At 34.8% G+C, this 21,842-nt stretch overlaps 1 protein-coding gene across 4 annotated transcripts in view; it reads left to right on the top strand.

Annotated features, from left to right (window-relative positions):
• Gabra3 (gamma-aminobutyric acid type A receptor subunit alpha3) overlaps positions 1-21,842 on the top strand; it is a 230,236-nt gene that overhangs the window by 29,521 nt on the left and 178,873 nt on the right. The window lies entirely within an intron of this gene.

Consider the following 21,842-nt stretch of genomic DNA (forward strand, 5'->3'; position numbering starts at 1 on the left):
TGACTGATCTCTACAGAACGTCTCAGATATATTCAAGTTCTATTTCATGAACTTCTTTCTGGAGCATTTGATTTTTCTTGGTGAGAGACAGAAAATTTTAAATTTTTTCTCTCAACATCTATCAGTTTGTGTTAGACTTTGAGGCATTAATGGTAAATCAGATAGACCTGGCTCCTGTTCTCTTGGAGCTTATAACCTAAAAGTGAAGGCATACTTTGAGCAAGCAATTTTCAGGTGAGTTGAATGCTATGGAGGAGTAGCAAAGCAATTAAAATGCAGACCTAGCTTAGTGGGAAACAACATAGGCAGTTTCCTCACTGAAGTGCTAGCATAGAATGTAAAGATCTGTCAGCCATTAGCCATTCCAGTAGTGATGATGTTGGAAGTGGATAAGAAAATAGTCCAGGGAGAGAGAACAAATTATGTGTGAGTCCTGATTATGGGAAATACATGTTACATCTTAGGAGTTTAGAGGATGAGAAAATAGAGACAAGTATTGTGCAAGTCATGTCATGCAGTGTTTAGACCTTATTCCAAACTCATGAAGGAGTTATGGCTTTAATGAGGGAATGACATGGTTAAATTTGCATTTTTCAAAGCTGATTGTGGCAGCAGGGAATGAATTGGTTGTCAAGGAAGTCAAATGTAGAAATGGAGGGAGAATTAGGTGACGAGAGCTAACAATGATTCTGCTGACAGTGGCGCCAGAGTAGATAGAGAAGAGTGAGTCATAGAGAGACAATTAGAAGTACTTGTATTGGAGAGGATTATACTGCCAAGAGCCAGTAAAACTTCCCTGCCTTCCAAGGTTACTGTATGGGTTAAATAAATTAATAAAGGTAAGCTGCTTAGAACACTGCCTAACCCAGATCATGTTTTATCAATTTTAAGAGCCACGTTTTGCTTTTATATTTTAGTATTTCCAAAATCAGGACATGTCTTAACTATCAGTGACATCCATTATTCATTTGGCAGCACAGTTGCTTTTTTGATGCTATAGAAAATGTTGGTGTGCCTTAAAAAAACCTATGACATCATAGATTAGATGAAGTGTGATAGTAAGTGCTATAGAAATGTTTGCTGCTATCATTGTTATTAATCTGCCAAAATTTAGTGAACGGAAAAACTCAGACACATAGAAATAACGAATACAAAATTGTGCATAAGGGATGTGATAGAAAAAATATAGGGGTGACAAGAAAATATAGAGAAAGGGAATGTCAGAGGAAGTGGAAATTTACTAACCTGCTTGGAGAAATTGCTCTTCATTAGGGTAACTTTTAGAAGTGAACAGAACTTCATTATTATCACCACAGAGGTGAGCCCATAATAGAGTTGAATATGAGGAGTTCACCGTGAGGGACATGATTTCCCTTAGGCTCCCTTGGGAGTTAATCAATCCACCTGTCTTGTGAATGCATAGCAAGCTAAGCAGTATGATTTGTTAAGACTAGTTCTTCTAAAAACTGAATATCTCTTAATCCAGAAAGATTAACCTTGTCTATCATTTACGCAGCTTCCTTTATGTACTAAGCATGATTCTAGTTTGTTTTATAAGAATTTAATCCTAACCTCTCAGTGAGATGTGATGTCCCCTATTCAAATATGAGGATATTCAGCTCTGAAAGACCAAGGTCAGATGTGTTTATTCTGATTTGGGATTTGAACTTGGTTCTGGGTGACTCCAAAATCTTTTTCCTTTGTTATTCTGTGTCTTAAAATGCCAATTTCTAAGTTAAGGGAGAGAATCTGGCCTGTTTTGAGATGGTTCTAAATAATACCAACTCATTTACTTCAGTAATATTTACTGACAGCTTATGTGCCAGGCACTATGTAGTCAAGTGGGGGAAGATAAGCATTATACTTTTTAATTGCATGAAAAACAATTGGAAATTATGAGAAGTACCAGGAAAGAAACAGAAAAGGTTCTGTAGTAGAGGAAAGCAGAAAAGACATATATATATATATATATATATATATATATATATATATAGTGTGTGTGTGTGTGTTACTGGGGTTTGAATTTAGGGATTCAGGCTTGCTAGGAAAGCGCTCTACCACTTGAGCCACTCTGCCAGCCCAGAAAAGGACTAATGTAGACAGGGTAACAAGATATGGCCTTTCTAAGCTGAATCTAAAAGATAACAAGGAGCCTGCCATGCAAAATGAGGCAAAGAATAGATTTTTAGGCTTGCATATGGGCTCTGAGATAGGAAGAATGCTTCATTTAAGAAGAACACTGGGGTAGGGGGATAGTAGGATTGGAGAATTAAAGATGGGGCAGATCTCCTCCCATAAGGGGAGTAAAATCAGCAGGCAGGAGTGCAATTTAAAGGGTATTGTACTACTCTGGAAAACTTGGCAGTCACTACTTCAATCATATGATCACAAGTAGAATCACAACATAGAAAATTGTGTCTCCTGATTAGAAGCATTAAGGAACAGAATTACTTACGTGATGTTCTTGCCAAAAACAGGCCAATCATGAGAAAACATAAGACAAACTCAAATTGAGGGACATTCTACAAAAGAACTGTTGTTTTCTTTTCAAAAATGTCAATGACATTGAAGACAAAGAAAGGTTGGGGAACTGTCCCAGATTAAAGGAGACCAAAGAAGAATAGCATCTAAATGTAATGTGTGATACTCTATGGGATCCTGAAATGGGAAAAATGTTATAAAGGGCATTATTGAGATCATTGGTGAAATTCACATATTGACTCCAAATTAGGCAATAGTGTTGTATCAATGATAAACTTCTTGATTTTGATGGTTATATATGATTGGGTTGTAAAAGAATATGATAATGTGCTTTAGGAAATACACAATGAAGCATTTATAGGTATAATGTGAGAAGTGTTAACAATTACAAAGTAAAAGTATGAAAATGATAAAAGTGCCTTTTGCCAGGGTAGTTCACAGTGGTGATGGAAGCACCATTGAGTTGGGGCAAAGGCAGAGAGAATTGGCCTGATTCTGAGTATCATTTAGGAGTAGAATGGGCAGGACTTGCAGGTGCTGTGCACGTGGTAGGTGATGTAGAAGGACTCCAAGGAATGCATTACAAGAGGTAGCAATGCACACGAGCAAGTAACTGAACCCCTCTCTATGACCAGTAGCTAATATATAAAATGAGATAAAATCAGCTATCCCATGGAGGTGTGGCAAACCTAAAATTATATTGGCAGATAGATTCTTAACTGGTATGTAGTGTTCATAAAAAGTGATTCAGTGAGGGAAAGCTTTAAACATTTTGCCATTAAGTGTGATGTACATTTATAAATTTTTTGTTAATACATTTTATCAGATTAAAGAAGTTGCTTTGTATTACTAGTTTGATAATAGCTTTTATTAGAAATAGATATTGCATAAAACATTTGATAAAATGAATTGAGATAATATGCAGGTTATTAGTGGTACTGAAGTCACCTAGGCTTTCAACTTTTAAAGGGTTTTAAGTTATATTTTAATATTTGATATTATAAAATGTTCTGTTTTTCTGTATTGACTTATTATTGGTAATTTTCACTTCCTAGAAATTTGTACACTTTCTGTTTTCAAGTTAATACAATTAATGTTTTCATAGTACTTTACAATCTTTGTACTATTTGTAGGACTTATAATTCTATATTCTTTTCATTGCATACTATGTGTTTTCTTCTTATTTTTTCATTGGTCATTCTAGGAGTTTACAATTTTGTTCTTCCCCAAGAAACGACTGCTGTTGTTGATCCTCTTGATTGTATATTTTTCTCTTTTCCCATTTTTGGTCTTATTTAATTACTTCTGCTTTCTTTGGTATAATTTGCTCTTTTCTCTAGTGATGACATAATCTTAACTCACTTTTCAAATGTTCATTTTTTGCTAATGTGTGCTTCTAAGGGGCACAAATATTCCAGTAAGCATGGGATAGTTGTACCCCACACATTTTAATTTGTGTTGTTTTCAATATCAGCAGTTTAAAATATTGTCTATAATTTGCAGTATAAGTTTCACTTAACACAGGGCTATTTAGAAGTGTAAAATACACAATGAATGGAAATATACAAATTTATTAATTTCCAAATAATAAGAATTTTATAATCTAATTGTCATTTGCTCATTTTTTGCTCAATTGCTCTGTAACCAGAGAACATACTCTGTAGGATTTCAATCCTTTGAAATTTGTGGAGAGTTGTTTCATATCCTAGAATAGAACTCAGCAAATTATTTCCCTAAGGTCAAGTTTGGTTTATGAACTATTTTTGTATGGGCTGTAAACTGAAATTGTTTTTATATGTTTGAAAGGTGATTACAAGAGAGAAACAGAGACAGACACTGTATGATGCCCACAAAGCCTAAGTATTTTTTCTCTGGCCCTTTATAGAAAAGTTTGTGGATCCCTAGCCTAAAAGATGGCCAATGTGTGTATCTAAATATCCCATGTATTTAAGAAAAGACTGTGTATTATGCAGTTATCGAGGATAGCATTCTGTTCATGTCAGTTAGGTACAATTTGTTGTGTTATTCAGATCCTTGTTCTATCAGTTGCTGAGAGAAATATATTAAAGTCTTCCACTATAATTTTGTATTGTCTATTACTCATTGTGTATTGTCATTTCTCATTGTGATTTAATCTCATATCTTAACTCATATCTTTTGAGGCAATATTAGATGCATACAAATTTAGAATTGTTTTATCTTCCTGGTGAATGGAATCTTGCATCATTCTGAAGTGTCTCTCTTTATTGCTAGCAATGATTTTTGCCTTAATGTCTACTTTGTCTCATATTGATTTAACCCCACAAGCTATCTTTAGATTAATTTTTGATGGGTATAACTTTTTCTATCCATTTCAACCTTTCTGAATCTTTATATTTAAATGTGTTACTTATCTAGTATATGCAACATAGAGTATTTGCCAATTCAATCTGATAATTTGTCTTTAATCAGAGCATTTAATCAGTATATATGTAATTATTGTCATCTTTGGTTATTAATACTCACCGTTACAGAATACTTTCTATTTCATAGCTGCTTTTTAGATAAGAGTTTATTAGGCAAAGGACTATAAGGATTATGGGGACCCAAAGTCTAGGCAGGATGGACAGCATATGCATTGGTAGAATCTGGAAGAAGGAAGTATGGCTTCAGAGCCTAGGGCAATGATGAACTTAACATGAACGTAAGGCTGAAGCAATAATTTAGCACCAGACCTAGGCCATGGTTGAGTTTTGCCTATCTTAGTGATTATTAAGAGATATTAAATGGTGGGGAAGATACTGACAACCCAGATTTTGAAATGCTAAACTTGGCTACAGTATGTACAGAGGGTTGGAGGGGAATAGGATAGTTTACAGAAACTCAGTTTGTACACTACCAGATATAAAGCAGATGTTTTGTAAATATTTCTTGCATGAACAAGGCTTTAGCAGTGGCCAACAGTGAGTTTGTGATAGCTTGCACTTGGGTTTGGCTGAGATATGCAAAGAGAAATAATGCTTTGAGAGTCTTACGGGGTAAAATTTAAAGGTTGAGATGTTGGAGGCATGGCTCAAGTGGTAGAGCACTTGCCTAGCAAGTGAAAGGCCCTGAGTTCAGTACTGCCAAAAGAAAAAAAAAGTTGAAAGGAAGTTGATATGGGGACTATTGGAGAGGGAGATGTGAAAGATGGCTTGTAGGTTTCTGATTCTATAGTTGAATGGACAATGGTACTATCACTGAGCTAGGGAATAGGTGACAAATATTTGGTTTTGGAAGAAGGCTGTGACCAGAGAAGATGAATTCAGTCACATAGTTCAAAAATAAAATAAAAGAAACCAGGTATAGTGGTGCATGCAAAGCTGTAGTCTCAGCACTTGGAAGGCAGAAGCAAGAGGATCACAAATTCAAGGCTAGCCTGGGCTACATAATGAGATACCGACTCAAAAACTAAATAAGATCTAGTGATGCATCCGAAATGTGCTCTCTTCTCCATACAATAAGTACTTTTTAAATTAATGTATTAGTTATCTTTCCACAATTTTAAATTCAAATATCTTGATTTTTTATTATTTATTGCTCTGGTTGCTATTGAGGTTGAGTGTATCTTTAGTTCATTATCTTTGTAATATTACCTTGTGAAGTGCTTGTCAGCATCCTTTGCTCAAGTTTGTATTTTATTTCATTTTTTGATTTCTTTTATTGTTTGCTAGTTACTGGAGTTTGAACTCAGGGCTTTGTGCTTGCTAGGCAGGTGCTCTGCCACTTGAGTCACTGCTCCAGCCCTTCTTGCATTCTTTAATTGCATATCCCATATTAGCTCCTTTTATTTTTTTGGTGCCACTGGGGTTTGAACTCAGGGCCTCATGCTTGCTAGGCAAGTGTTCTATCACTTGAGCCACTGTGCCAGTATTATCTCCCTTTTAATTTATTACATATTATTGTTGTACTGGGGTACATTGTGACATTTACAAAAGTTCTTACAATATATCATAGTTGAATTCACCCCTCCATCATTCTTCTTTATCCTCCCTCCCTCCATTCCTGAAGTAGTTTCAACAGGTCTCATTTTTTCATTTTCATTCATGATTGCTTAATATTCCACCATATTCACCCTCAGACACCCTTGCTTTATATCCTCCCTCCTCCCACTGGTGCCAAGCCCCAGACATGACCTGTTTTGCCTTCCTGTCCTCCATTTTCTGAAAAAAAAAGACAATTTTCTTTATTTAAGATACCTATATAGAGAGTTTCATCATGACATTTCCATGTATGTATGTATTTTATGCTGAATTGGTTTATTCTCACCATTTTTCTTCTATCTTAGTCCTCTTTGTGATTTCAACAGGTTTAAAAATTCTATATTCATTCTTGTATGGAGATTACATCAACCATATTCACCTTCTTAACTTCCTTCTTTTACCCTCCCTCTCTCATATCTGACCTCCCCTTAGCGTAACCTGTTTTTCATAATATTGCTCGTATTTATATTGGGTCTATATTCCACATATGAGAGAAAACATGAGGCTTTCATATTAGCTCTTTATTTCTCATGAATGTTCCTAAACCCTAGGCTGTTGCTTTTCTTCAACTTTTTTGTTGGGGTCTTTTTGTTACAGAGAGATTTAAAATAAATGTATACTTAAATCTCTTGCACTTTCCCAAAAAATTTAAAAATGTTCCTTTTTAGTGTATTCAGCATTAATAGTATTATATTCCATTGTGTACCATTGTTCTGACTTTTCTTTCTAAATAATAGCCATTTGTCCAGTGTAACTTCCTGAATAGTCTACAATTTCCTCATCGATCATAAACTACTCTTCATCCTTCATGAAATTCCCATGTCTACATGAATCTGCTTCTCTGGCTCTTAGCTTAATTTCAAATTGTTTCCATTTTTACCTCAGAACTAAGCTCTAATTTTTAAAGATTTATTTTTTAAAAATAATTCATTCACAAGGGTCATAATTCTTACCCAAGTACCACCAAGTTCCCCTCCTAGGAGGCAACATCTGCAACCAGTATTTTGTTGCATTAACATAGTGACATGCAAATATTTCAGGAAACAATGCTTTGATTCTATAGACTTGTGGTATATTTTGTTCTTTATTAGTTCAAATGCATTCTTATCATTATATTTCTTAAATTCACTGCAAGCATTCCTTTACAAACATTTAAATAGCTTGAGTTTAATTTTTAATTGACAAGTTAAAGTATATATGGTGTATAACATGATGCTTTGAAATATGTGTGTGTAGTGGAATATCTAAATAGCTAATTAACATATTCATTACTTCACATACTTATTTTTTGTGGTGAGAATGCTTGAAATCCTAGAGATTTTCAAGTATACACTACCTTGTGACTAAAGAGATCTATTGTGCAATAGATCTTTTAAAATTATTCCTCTTGACTAATTGAAATTTTGTACCTTTGGCCAATGTCTCTCCAGTCTTTATTTTAAGTAAGTTGTGTTGGAACCTTTCTTGAGATTACACTGAATTATAGATAATTTGGGGATCATGTGTATCTTTAATATAATTAGCTTTCCTCAGCAAGAAACATGCTGTGTTTCCATTTATTCAGGTCTTTTTAGGAGATGCTTTGTGCAAGTAAACTTTAAAAAAGCAAAGTATAGCATACAAAAATGCAAAATTGTAGGTACACAGCTCAATTAAATTTTACTAAATTAAAAAACACATGTAGCCATCTTCTGGATCAGAATATAGGAAATAATATAACCTTTCTTCATGCCTGTTCTCAGCCACTGTCCACACTATCCTTCCCAAAGATAATTAATTATGCTACACATCAGTTTCACATGTTTTTAAACTTCACTACGTGTTCTTTTGTGTATGGCTTATTCTGCTCAGCAGTGTTTCTGAGATTCATGCATGTCATTGAAAAAAGTACAGTTTTGGGCTGTGTTGTATTCCATTCTATAAAAAACCACAACTTATATATCCATTCTTTTTTGATGGATATTTAAATTGTGTCTAGTTTTATGCTATGATGAATAATGCTGCAGTCAAACACATGTACACATTCTTTTTGCTGATCACATGTCCTAATTTCTACTAGTATAACTAGAAGTGGAATTACAGTGTCGTAGGGGAGGCATATGTTCGACTTATTAGATGCTGCCAAGGAGTTTCCAAAGTATTTGTGGTGAGGTTCATGTCTACCAGCAGTGTGTAAGAGTTTCTCTAGCTTTCCTGTCTAGCACTTAGTACTCCTACACTTTAAATTTTACCCATTTTGCTATGCATGTTGCATTATTTCATCGTTAAGTTGGGTTTTGATGTAGCTTTTCTTCAGATATACACTTCATCAGGTTCAGCATGTTTCTATTTTTGGTTTGTGAAGAAAAATTTTATCATGATTTTTTTCAATTTTCTTACATTTTTTTTGAGTTGATTGTATGAATTTTAGTGTGGTGAATTGCATTGATTGATTTTCAAGTATTAAGCCAGCCATTTATCCTTGGCATAAACCTTGATTTCCATGGTATTTTGCAATACAGGACAGGACATGTGTGAGTTTCAGAATTTTTGCACCCATGATCAAATGAAATTGGCCGTCAATTTCCCCTTTGTTAACTTTTTGTTAAGTTTTAGGATTAAAGTGATGTTAGCTTCAATAACAGTTTTACATTCTGGAAGAGATTATCTAATACCGATGCTACTTATTCTTTAAATGTTTAAAAGAATTCAATGATAATACCTCTAGGTCTCACATTTTCTTTTGGGGGAGATCTTTAGTTATAGACTCAGTTTTAAAAAGAGTTGTAGAACTATTCAGATTTCTTACTATTTTCTTTTGCCAATTTTAACCTATATTTTTCATAAACCTATATTTTCCATTTTAACCTATATTTTCCATTCTAACTGTTCACGTATAGTGGCATAAAGCCTTTTTTCAAAAATGTTCTCCTCTCATGTCTTTAATATTTATTGGATCTGCAATGATGCCCTCCTTTTCAACCCTAATGTTGCTCATTTGTTTGCTTTCTCTTGTTATTCATCAATCTGGAGGGTAGTTTTTCATTTTCTTTAATTCTCATATGACCAACTTCTGTCTTTGTAGAGTACCTTTATTGTGGATATTTTATTTCATTAATTTCTGATTTGTATTTATTATATTATTCTTTTTACTTTCTTGGCATTAGCTTGATTTTATTTCGCTTGACGTCATATGTATTCTTTGATCATAGATGTAGTTTTTCTTCTCAAATATGTACATCAAAGGCTATAAACTTCTCTCAAATGATGGCTTCTGTATCCCAGAAGTTTTCATTTGTCATAATTTTGTTTTCATGTACTACAAGATGTTTCCTAATGTAATGGATTTATTTTTTGGGTTATGATTTATTTAGAAGTCAATTATTTAATTTCTTAATTGAGGTGATTTTATAGCCATTTTAAATTAACGACTTGTAACAAAATGTGGTCAGGGAATATATTCTGAATTCAGTTATTTGAAATTCATCACTCTATACTAAATTTTATTTAAATTCAAAATGCATTTCAAAGGATACAATTCTTGTACTTTTTGTTGTTATCTTTTGTATGTATACACATAAGTACATATGTAAGAAGCACAAATGCACACACATACATATCTTTTTTTTCTTTTATTATTTATATGTGCATACAAGGCTTGGTTCATTTCTCCCCCCTGCCCCCACCCCCTCCCTTACCACCCACTCCACCCCCTCCCTCTCCCCCCCACCCCCTCAATACCCAGCAGAAACTATTTTTCCCTTATTTCTAATTTTGTTGTAGAGAGAGTATAAGCAATAATAGGAAGGAACAAGGGTTTTTGCTGGTTGAGATAAGGATAGCTATACAGGGAGTTGACTCACATTGATTTCCTGTGCGTGGGTGTTACCTTCTAGGTTAATTCTTTTTGATCTAACCTTTTCTCTAGTTCCTGTTCCCCTTTTCCTATTGGCCTCAGTTGCTTTTAAGGTATCTGCTTTAGTTTCTCTGTGTTAAGGGCAACAAATGCTAGCTAATTTTTTAGGTGTCTTACCTATCCTCACCCCTTCCTTGTGTGCTCTCGCTTTTATCATGTGCTTATAGTCCAATCCCATTGTTGTGTTCTCCCTTGATCTAATGTCCACATATGAGGGAGAACATACGATTTTTGGTCTTTTGGGCCAGGCTAACCTCACTCAGAATGATGTTCTCCAATTCCATCCATTTACCAGCGAATGATAACATTTCGTTCTTCTTCATGGCTGCATAAAATTCCATTGTGTATAGATACCACATTTTCTTGATCCATTTGTCAGTGGTGGGACATCTTGGCTGTTTCCATAACTTGACTATTGTGAATAGTGCCACAATAAACATGGGTGTGCAGGTGCCTCTGGAGTAACCTGTGTCACAGTCTTTTGGGTATATCCCCAAGAGTGGTATTGCTGGATCAAATGGTAGATCGATGTCTAGCTTTTTAAGTAGCCTCCAAATTTTTTTCCAGAGTGGTTGTACTAGTTTACATTCCCACCAACAGTGTAAGAGGGTTCCTTTTTCCCCACATCCTTGCCAACACCTGTTTTTGTTGGTGTTGCTGATGATGGCTATTCTAACAGGGGTGAGGTGGAATCTTAGTGTGATTTTAATTTGCATTTCCTTTATTGCTAGAGATGGTGAGCATTTTTTCATGTGTTTTCTGGCCATTTGAATTTCACCTTTTGAGAAAGTTCTGTTTAGTTCACTTGCCCATTTCTTTATTGGTTCATTAGTTTTGGGAGAATTTAGTTTTTTAAGTTCCCTATATATTCTAGTTATCAGTCCTTTGTCTGATGTATAGTTGGCAAATATTTTCTCCCACTCTGTGAGTGTTCTCTTCAGTTTAGAGACCATTTCTTTTGATGAACAGAAGCTTTTTAGCTTTATGAGGTCCCATTTATCTATGCTATCTCTTAGTTGCTGTGCATACATATCTTGAAGGCTAACTTTATTAACCCTTTTGTTGAAATACTAGGTATCATTACTGATTTTTGATGATCTGTAGGTATTGCATCTTAAATCCAGTCAGTGAATTTTCAATTCTAGAATATCAATTTGTTCATTTTTAATATTTCAGTGTCACATGAAATTTGCCATCATGTCTCTGTTCTGAAAAATGAATCATCATTATATTATAGGCTGGGCATTTTCTAGTATGCATTCTTTTCTGTTCTGAGTCTTATCTTATTTTTCATAATTTTTGTTTAAATGCTGAGCAATTTAAATGAAAATGGAAAAAGGTCCTGGTTGACGTTATCTTTTATTTTTAAAAATAATAAAAAGCTCACAGGAAGATGCAAAAATAGTACGGGATCTCTGTTAACTGTCACCAGTTTCCCACAGTGGGAGTTCTGTTATGAGTACAGGACAATGTTAAGTAAATCACATTATTACACTGCAGTTTTGTATCTCTGTATGTAATTTTAAGAAAATTAATCACATACACATAGATTACTGTAACCATCACCACAATCAAGATCCAAAACTGTTCAGTCACCATATAGACATTTTCTCTTACTGCCCTTTTATGGTAACATCCACACTGTCTCTTTTCCTGGAGCCAGTAATCTGTTCTCCATCTCTCTAGTCTTGTCAGTTTGATAATATTATAAAAAATTAATTATACATTATGTAACCTTTTTGAAATTGACTTTTTAAAAATTAATAGACTTTGTATTTTAGAATAGTTTTAGGTTTACAGAAAAATTGAGCAGAAAGTACAGAGAGTTTCTGTGTATCTCCCACAGTTTTCCCTTTTATTAATATCCTGCAAAAGTGTGGATATTTATTACTAAGTTAATATTTAGTTCATTATTTTTAAGTGAAGTACATAGCTTACATTAGGGTTCATGCTTTATGTTACAATTTTATGGGTTTTGACACATGTATAATGTCATGTATCCACCATTAGGGAATGCTTTCACTGATTAAAATTCCATGTTGAATTCATCCCTGTCCCTTTCCTTCTCAAACTCTTGGCAACCACTGACCTTTTAAATCTTTATATAAATCTTTTACAGTGTCATATAACTGGAAATCACGTTGTACATAGCATTTTCAGGGTGGTTTCTTTAACTTAACAGCATGCCCTTTAGGTTACTCCAGAGTTTTTCCTTGTGGCTTGATAGTTCATTTTTAAAAACTGAATAATATTTCATTTTCTGGATGTACCAGTTCGTTTATTCATTCCTCTACTGATGGGCATCTTGGTTGCTTCCAACTTTTGGCAATTGTGAATAAATCTAATATAAATGTTTATATATAAGCTTTTGTGTGCACATAAGTTTTCAATTTATTTGGGTAACTATCAACAAGTGCAGTTGTTGAATTGTAAGGTAGAGTATGTTTAGTTTGTAAGTAACTGCCAAACTGTTTCCCAAAGTGGCTTTATGATTTTGCATCCCCATCCAGAATGAATGAGCATTTCTGTGGCTACACACTTACCAGCATTTGGTGTTGTCAATGTCTTGAATTTCAAGCATTCTAACAAGTAGTAGTGGGATCTCTTTGTTGTTTTAATCCACATTTTCCCAATGATATATGACACTGAGGAACTTTTCATATGTACATATATCATGTGTATTTTTTCATTGGTGAAAGTTTGGCATCTTATGCATGAAGACCTTGATTTCCATCCACTCTGTTGCATGTATCCATAGTTGTTTCCTTTTTAAACATTTTTATTAGTTCATATTGGTTGTGGGTGTGGGATTTATTGTGACATTTACACTATGTGCTTACAATGTATCTTAGATTCACCCCTCCACCTTTCTTCCAGCTCCCTCTTCTCCCCCCTTCTTAGAACTATTCCAACAGGTTTCATCATTCTATTTTCATACAAGTACACAAGGTACACACCCCTCTCTGTTTGCCCTCCTCCCTCCCACTGGTACCCACTCTGAACAGGACCTATTTTACCTTCCTGTCCTTCATTTTTAAGTGTATATTGAGTATTAAATGGGGTTTTGCCTTGGTATTTCACAAATGTATACGTTGTACTTTAATCAGATCAAACCCCTCTATTACTTGCTATATCTTTATAGCCCTGCCCGCCTATTATTCTACAGCTTTCAGTGCATTATTGTTTTATGATTAGTAGTGTGAAGAATGGATATACACCAGAACTTGTTTATGTCCTTGTTAAATTTTTGTGTTGTCTCCATTTTGGGACCATTAAGAATAAAACTGGTGTGAACATCAGTGTATACATATACATAAAGTTTCAATTTATTGAGATGTATGCCCAAGAGTGTGACCGATCGGTCAGGGTATGTGCATATATAACTTTTGAAAAATTGGCCAAATATCCAGAGTAGTTGAACTATTTTAAATTCCACTTTGAGTTGTGTTTTAGTTTTCTTTCTGTGTTTGTAGCTAGTATATAGAAATGACCAATATTTGCATGTTTATCTTGTGTCCTCTGACATTGCCAAACTTATTAGTTATGGGAGTTTTAAAATTTTTTTGATGACTTCTTGGGATTTTCTACATAGGAAATCATGTCATCTGCAAATAGAAACTGTTTGGCTTCATTGTCTTTCTCTTGTTTTATTATACTGGTTAATATTTCCATTATTATGTTAGGGAAGAGTTGTAAGAATAAACAACTTGGCCTTGACTTTAGTGGGAAAGAACTCAGTATTTCACCATTAAAGAGGACTTTAGCTCAATACTTTTTAAGGTACTATTATTTATCAAGTTGAATATGTTCTCCATTTCTACTTGAAATTATGCATGGGTGTTTGGTTTTGTGAGATGATTTTCTGCATCAATGTATATCATCATGTGTTTTTTCTTAGGCATGTTGTTATGGTGGATTAAGTTGACTGGTTTTCAAATGTGAACCAACCTTTCATAACCGGAACGGAACAAATACTGTAAATCAGAGAGTATAATTGGTATTATATATTGCTAGATTCAGTTTGCTAATATTTTCCTAAGGATTTTGGTATCCATATTCTTACAGAGTATTAGCTTATTAATTTTTCCTTTTTGTACTACTTTTGTTTGGCTTTTGGAATTCAAGGCAATAGTGGCCTTGTAAAGTAATCTGTCACTATTCCCTCCTCTTCTAATTTCTAGAAGATATTTTGTCAAATTGGTGTCTCTCTTTTTGAAATATTTGATAAATACTCCAGTGAAGCCATCTGGCCTGGAATTTCATTTTTAAAGATTTTGGTGAGATAATGGTGACATGAAGTTGCTTCTCTCTCGTTGCTTTCAAGATCTTATCATCTTTGCCTCTTGAAAATGTAATTATAATGTGCCTTGGTGTGGATTTCTTTGAATGTAATAAATTTAGAGTTTGTTGAGCCACTTAGATGTGCAGATTCATGGCTTTTCCCCAAATTTTGGAACTTTTCACCTAGTCATTCTGTAAATGCTGTTTCTACTTCTTTTTCTTTCCAGTGCCTCTGGAAGTGTCATTATGCAAATGTTCCACAGGCCTCTTATGTTTTATTATATTTTGCAATTTTCAGTGTTCACTGCAGTGATATTTAGTACATTCACATTGTAGTGCAATCATCATCTGAATGGGAAACTTCATACTTTTAAGTAGCTCCTTCCTAGTCCTCTTTCCCAAGCTGCTAATCTGCTTTAAGTGTCTATGGATTTTCCTGTTCTGAGTATTTTTATAGGAGGAATAAAACAATATGTGGTCTTTTTTTTTTCATTTTTCTTTTATTATTCATATGTGCATACAAGGCTTGGTTCATTTCTCCCCCCTGCCCCCACCCCCTCCCTTACCACCCACTCCACCCCCTCCCTCTCCCCCCCACCCCCCCAATACCCAGCAGAAACTATTTTGCCCTTATTTCTAATTTTGTTGTAGAGAGAGTATAAGCAATAATAGGAAGGAACAAGGGGCTTTGCTGGTTGAGATAAGGATAGCTATACAGGGCATTGACTCACATTGATTCCTGTGTGTGGGTGTTACCTTCTAGGTTAATTCTTTTTGATCTAACCTTTTCTCTAGTACTTGTTCCCCTTTTCCTATTGGCCTCAGTTGCTTTAAGGTATCTGCTTTAGTTTCTCTGCGTTAAGGGCAACAAATGCTAGCTAGTTTTTTAGGTGTCTTACCTATCCTCACCCCTCCCTTGTGTGCTCTCGCTTTTATCATGTGCTCATAGTTCAGTCCCCTTGTTGTGTTTGCCCTTGATCTAATGTCCACATATGAGGGAGAACATACGATTTTTGGTCTTTTGAGCCAGGCTAACCTCACTCAGAATGATGTTCTCCAATTCCATCCATTTACCAGCAAATGATAACATTTCGTTCTTCATGGCTACATAAAATTCCATTGTGTATAGATACCACATTTTCTTAATCCATTCGTCAGTGGTGGGGCATCTTGGCTGTTTCCATAACTTGGCTATTGTGAATAGTGCCGCAATAAACATGGATGTGCAGGTGCCTCTGGAGTAACAGTCTTTTGGGTATATCCCCAAGAGTGGTATTGCTGGATCAAATGGTAGATCGATGTCCAGCTTTTTAAGTAGTCTCCAAATTTTTTTCCAGAGTGGTTGTACTAATCTACATTCCCAGCAACAGTGGAAGAGGGTTCCTATTTCCCCGCATCCTCGCCAACACCTGTTGTTGGTGGTGTTGCTGATGATGGCTATTCTAACAGGGGTGAGGTGGAATCTTAGCGTGGTTTTAATTTGCATTTCCTTTATTGCTAGAGATGGTGAGCATTTTTTCATGTGTTTTCTGGCCATTTGAATTTCTTCTTTTGAGAAAGTTCTGTTTAGTTCACGTGCCCATTTCTTTATTGGTTCATTAGTTTTGGGAGAATTTAGTTTTTTAAGTTCCCTGTATATTCTGGTTATCAGTCCTTTGTCTGATGTATAGTTGGCAAATATTTTCTCCCACTCTGTGGGTGTTCTCTTCAGTTTAGAGACCATTTCTTTTGATGAACAGAAGCTTTTTAGTTTTATGAGGTCCCATTTATCTATGCTCTCTCTTAGTTGCTGTGCTGCTGGGGTTCCATTGAGAAAGTTCTTACCTATACCTACTATCTCCAGAGTATTTTCTACTCTTTCCTGTATCAACTTTAGAGTTTGGGGTCTGATATTAAGATCCTTGATCCATTTTGAGTTAATCTTGGTATAGGGTGATGTACATGGATCTAGTTTCAGTTTTTTGCAGACTGCTAACCAGTTTTCCCAGCAGTTTTTGTTGAAGAGGCTGCTATTTCTCCATCATGTATTTTTAGCTCCTTTGTCAAAACAAATTGGTTATAGTTTTGTGGCTTCATATCTGGGTCCTCTATTCTGTTCCACTGGTCTTCATGTCTGTTTTTGTGCCAGTACCATGCTGTTTTTATTGTTATTGCTTTGTAATATAGTTTGAAGTCAGGTATTGTGATACCTCCTGCATTGTTCTTTTGACTGAGAATTGCCTTGGCTATTCGTGGCCTCTTGTGTTTCCATATAAATTTCACGGTAGATTTTTCAATCTCTTTAATGAATGTCATTGGAATTTTGATGGGAATTGCATTAAACATGTAGATTACTTTGGGGAGTATCGACATTTTTACTATGTTGATTCTACCAATCCATGAGCATGGGAGATCTCTCCACTTTCTATAGTCTTCCTCATTCTCTTTCTTCAGAAGTGTATAGTTTTCCTTGTAGAGGTCTTTCACATCTTTTGTTAGGTTTACACCTAGGTATTTGATTTTGTTTGAGGCTATTGTAAATGGAATTGTTTTCATACATTCTTTTTCCATTTGCTCATTGTTAGTGTATAGAAATGCTAATGATTTTTCTATGTTGATTTTATATCCTGCTACCTTGCTATAGCTATTGATGATGTCTAGAAGCTTCTGAGTAGAGTTTTTTGGGTCTTTAAGGTATAGGATCATGTCATCTGCAAATAGGGATATTTTGACAGTTTCTTTACCTATTTGTATTCCTTTTATTCCTTCTTCTTGCCTAATTGCTCTGGCTAGGAATTCCAGTACTATGTTGAATAGGAGTGGAGATAGTGGGCATCCTTGTCTGATTCCTGATTTTAGAGGGAATGGTTTCAGTTTTTCTCCGTTAAGTATAATGCTGGCTGTAGGTTTGTCATATATAGCTTTTATAATGTTGAGGAACTTTTCTTCTATTCCTAGTTTTCTTAGAGCTTTTATCATGAAATGATGTTGGATCTTATCAAAGGCTTTTTCTGCATCTATTGAGATGATCAAGTGGTTTTTGTCTTTGCTTCTGTTAATGTGGTTTATTACATTAGTTGATTTTCGCACGTTGAACCACCCCTGCATCCCTGGGATGAAGCCTACTTGGTCGTGGTGAATAATCTTTTTGATGTGTTGCTGAATTCTGTTTGCCATTATTTTGTTGAGGATTTTTGCATCAACGTTCATTAAGGAGATTGGCCTATAGTTCTCCTTTTTGGAGGTGTCTTTGCCTGGTTTTGGGATAAGTGTAATACTGGCTTCATAAAATGTATTTGGCAGTTTTCCTTCCCTTTCTATTTCGTGGAACAGTTTAAGGAGGGTTGGTATCAGTTCTTCTTTAAAGGTCTGATAGAATTCAGCAGAGAATCCATCAGGTCCTGGACTTTTCTTTTTGGGGAGACTCTTGATTGCTGCTTCAATTTCATTTTGTGTTATAGATCTATTCAGGTGATTAATTTCCTCTTGGTTCAGTTTTGGATGATCATATGTATCTAGAAATCTGTCCATTTCTTTTAGATTTTCAAATTTATTTGAATATAGGTTCTCAAAGTAGTCTCTGATGATTTCTTGGACTTCCATGGTGTTTGTTGTTTTCTCGCCTTTTGCATTCCTAATTCTACTAATTTGGGTTTTTTCTCTCCTCATTTTAGTCAGGTTTGCCAGGGGTCTATCGATCTTGTTTATTTTTTCAAAGAACCAACTTTTTGTTTCATTAATTCTTTGTATGGTTTTTTTGGTTTCTATTTCATTGATTTCAGCTCTTATTTTTATTATTTCTCTCCTTCGATTTGTTTTGGGATTTGCTTGTTCTTGTTTTTCTAGGAGTTTGAGATGTATCATTAGGTCATTGATTTGGGATCTTTCAATCTTTTTAATATATGCACTCATGGGTATAAACTTTCCTCTCAAGACTGCCTTAGCTGTGTCCCATAGGTTCCAGTAGGTTGTGTTTTCATTTTCATTGACTTCCAGGAACTTTTTAATTTCCTCTTTTATTGCATCAATGATCCATTCTTCATTAAGTAATGAGTTATTTAGTTTCCAGCTGTTTGCATGTTTTTTGTCTTTACTTTTGTTGTTGAGTTCTACTTTTACTGCATTGTGGTCAGATAGTATGCACGGTATTATTTCTATTTTCTTATATTTGCTGAGGCTTGCTTTGTGCCCTAGGATATGATCTATTTTGGAGAAGGTTCCATGGGCTGCTGAGAAGAATGTATATTGTGTAGAGGTTGGATGAAATGTTCTGTAGACATCTATTAGGTCCACTTGATCTATTGCATATTTTAGATCTTGGCTTTCTTTATTGAGTTTTTGTTTGGATGACCTATCTATTGGTCTTTTGTTTGTGATTTCTTTCATTAAACAAAGAGCTTTCTTGATTTGTCCATGTTGTAGAATCTATCAGTACCTCATTTATTTTTGATAGCTGAATAATAATCTATTATATGGATATGCTATTTATCTATTAATTTGTTGATGAATATTTTGATTGTTTACATATTTTGTCTATTGTTAATAGTGCCTCTGTGAACATTCACATGCAATTTTTTGTTTGAACATCTGATTTGAATTCTTTTCAGTGTGTACTCAGGAGGAAAACTGCTGAGTCTTGCTAACTCTATATTTAACTCATTGAGGAATCACAAACTCTTTTCTACAGTGTTTGAAACATTTTATATCACCACCACCAATATACAAGGATTTCCCATATCCTTACTAACACTTGTTTTCATTTTAAAAAAATCACCATCCTAGTGGGTATGTAATAGTATCTTACAGTTTTGATTTGCATTTTCCTACTGAACAGATATTTCTTCCACTTGTAGGTTGTCTTTGCACTTTCTTATGTGATTTCATGCATGAAAGTTTTAAATTTTGATAGAATCCAGTTTATCTATTTTTTCTTGCTTGTGCTTTTGGTATTGTATTTAAGAACACATTATCTAATCCATGTTTATAAAGATTGTAAGATTTCATAGCTTTAGATTTAGGTGTTTAATCCACTGTGAATTAATTTGTGTGTATGGTAACTGGAAAGGATTCAACTCCTTTTGCATATGGATATATGGTCATCACATCATTTTTCTTTATTCTTTCCTTCTTGTTCATCCAACTGGATAATCTCAAATGAGCTATCATCAAGTTCAATGATTCTTTTTTCTGCTGCTCCAATCTTTTGATTCCCTGTAGTGAGTTTTTCATTGTCATTACTACACTTTTTCAACCTCTGTTCTTCCCCAGTCTGACACATAGGCAATGTGTAATGGCTGGGCAGAGATCAGCATTGGTTTGAGGCATTGGCCAAGTCTGCAGGAGAGAGAAGGAGTTTTTTCCCCCATCAGCTTCTGGAATGGCAGATTCTGCTTTGGTTCACCATTCATCCAGATATACATATTCCTTAGGGGGATCTTGTACTACAGTGTTTCTCAATTTTGATACATGGAAGTACTTTGCATTGCCTTTGATTTTGTTATGTGTGGTTACTTTCTAGTTTCAGATACCATGCTGGATTTTTGAATTTAGAAATCAAGCTGAATTGTGGAGCTGTTGGGAGGGGTGTGTGGGTGAGCTGAAGAAGCAGAAAGCAGAGAGGATTAATGGCTTTGATTGAAACCAGAGCACCCTGGGTTTAAGAACTACATGGTTTTTTGATCTTTGGACAGCTATATCAGATTCTTAAATCCCTTAGTACTGGTTTCTACATGGCCTTATCCAAATCTCTGTATCTTAGAGTCTCCACTACTCTCCTGGAATGATCTCCAAGCAGGCTCATTGTGAAATTACATTCTTTGCAGATACTCAGGATTCATCCCCAGAGCCTAGGCCAGCCCTCTGGGAGGCATCAAATAATGACTTGGCCACCAACAAAAAGTGCAACTGACTTCTCCCTATCATATTAACTCTTTAAGCAGTTATTCACATTTTGAGTGGACTATGGAAATAACACTTGACCAGGAGCCAGTAGTTTTTGGGTTCAGTTCCTTCTCTGGTATTTAGTTATTGGATTCTGAGAAAGAAAAAACCTGTTTGTGTTTTAGATCATTATTTATTAGGTAGGCTGAAAAATTCTTACTATGCCCACCTACCCAGATTCTGATGCTGAATGGGAAAATACATCATGTGTGTACATAAATATCAATTACTACTATTACTGGATGTCTCTATTATGTGTCGTGTACTCTAATCATTTATATAATATATGTAGACAATTATATTTTCTTATTAAATCACCACAAAATCCAAAATAAATATAAAATTCATACTCTATTAGAAATAAGAAATCAAATATATTCATTTTCTTTTGCTGATGTAATAGATACAACAAATATAGTGGTTTAAAATAATATACATTTTTTTTTAATCTCACAAGTCTATAAAGTCAAATGTTGTCAGGACTGCCTGTTTGTCTCAAGGCTTGGTGATGAATCTTCTTGCAAGCTTATTCAGATTGCTGACAGATTTGAGTTTCATGTGACTGCTGAACTTAGGATCCCATTTCCTTGCTGACTGTTGGCTAGGTTTTTCTCAGCTTTTAGGAGCCACCTATATTCTCTGGCACATGAATCCTTTTATCTTCAAAGCAGCAACAGAACATTGAATTCCTTTTGTAATTCGACTCTCTCATGCTTCTCCTGGCCTCTTCTGCTGCCTTTAAGGACCCAGGTAATTACATTGGACCCACCTGAAGAATCAGGGATAATCTCCCTGTGAATATGGTTGATGTAATTTTTACACATATATGAATATGGAAAATTGAAACCTGTCTAAGCCATTTTAAGAAGGGGAGGAGGAAGAGGGAGAACGATGGAGGGGATGAACCAAAACGGGGCACATTGTGTGCATATATGGAAACATCACAATAAACTCCCCTGTGCAACTATTATATATTAATAAAAACATAAATAAATTTAATCAATTAGTTATTTGATTATCAACTAGTTTCATTTGAAAAGTCCTTTTGGCCATGTGCTATTAACATATGCAGTCATAATAGTGGGGAGCAAAATCCTGGCATGACACTAAGCAAATTTTTACCTTTATTTAATTTTAATGTCTATGTTCTTGGCCAAATAATTGAAATATTATTAATAAAACATAAATTATTGAATGTGAGAAAAATTTTCATACATTGCAAAGTAGTGTGTAGTTTGGAGCTGTCTAGTGATGTATATGTCAAC

The sequence above is a fragment of the Castor canadensis genome, chromosome X (genome assembly GCF_047511655.1).
Source record: "Castor canadensis chromosome X, mCasCan1.hap1v2, whole genome shotgun sequence".
Classification (NCBI taxonomy): Eukaryota; Metazoa; Chordata; class Mammalia; order Rodentia; family Castoridae; genus Castor; species Castor canadensis.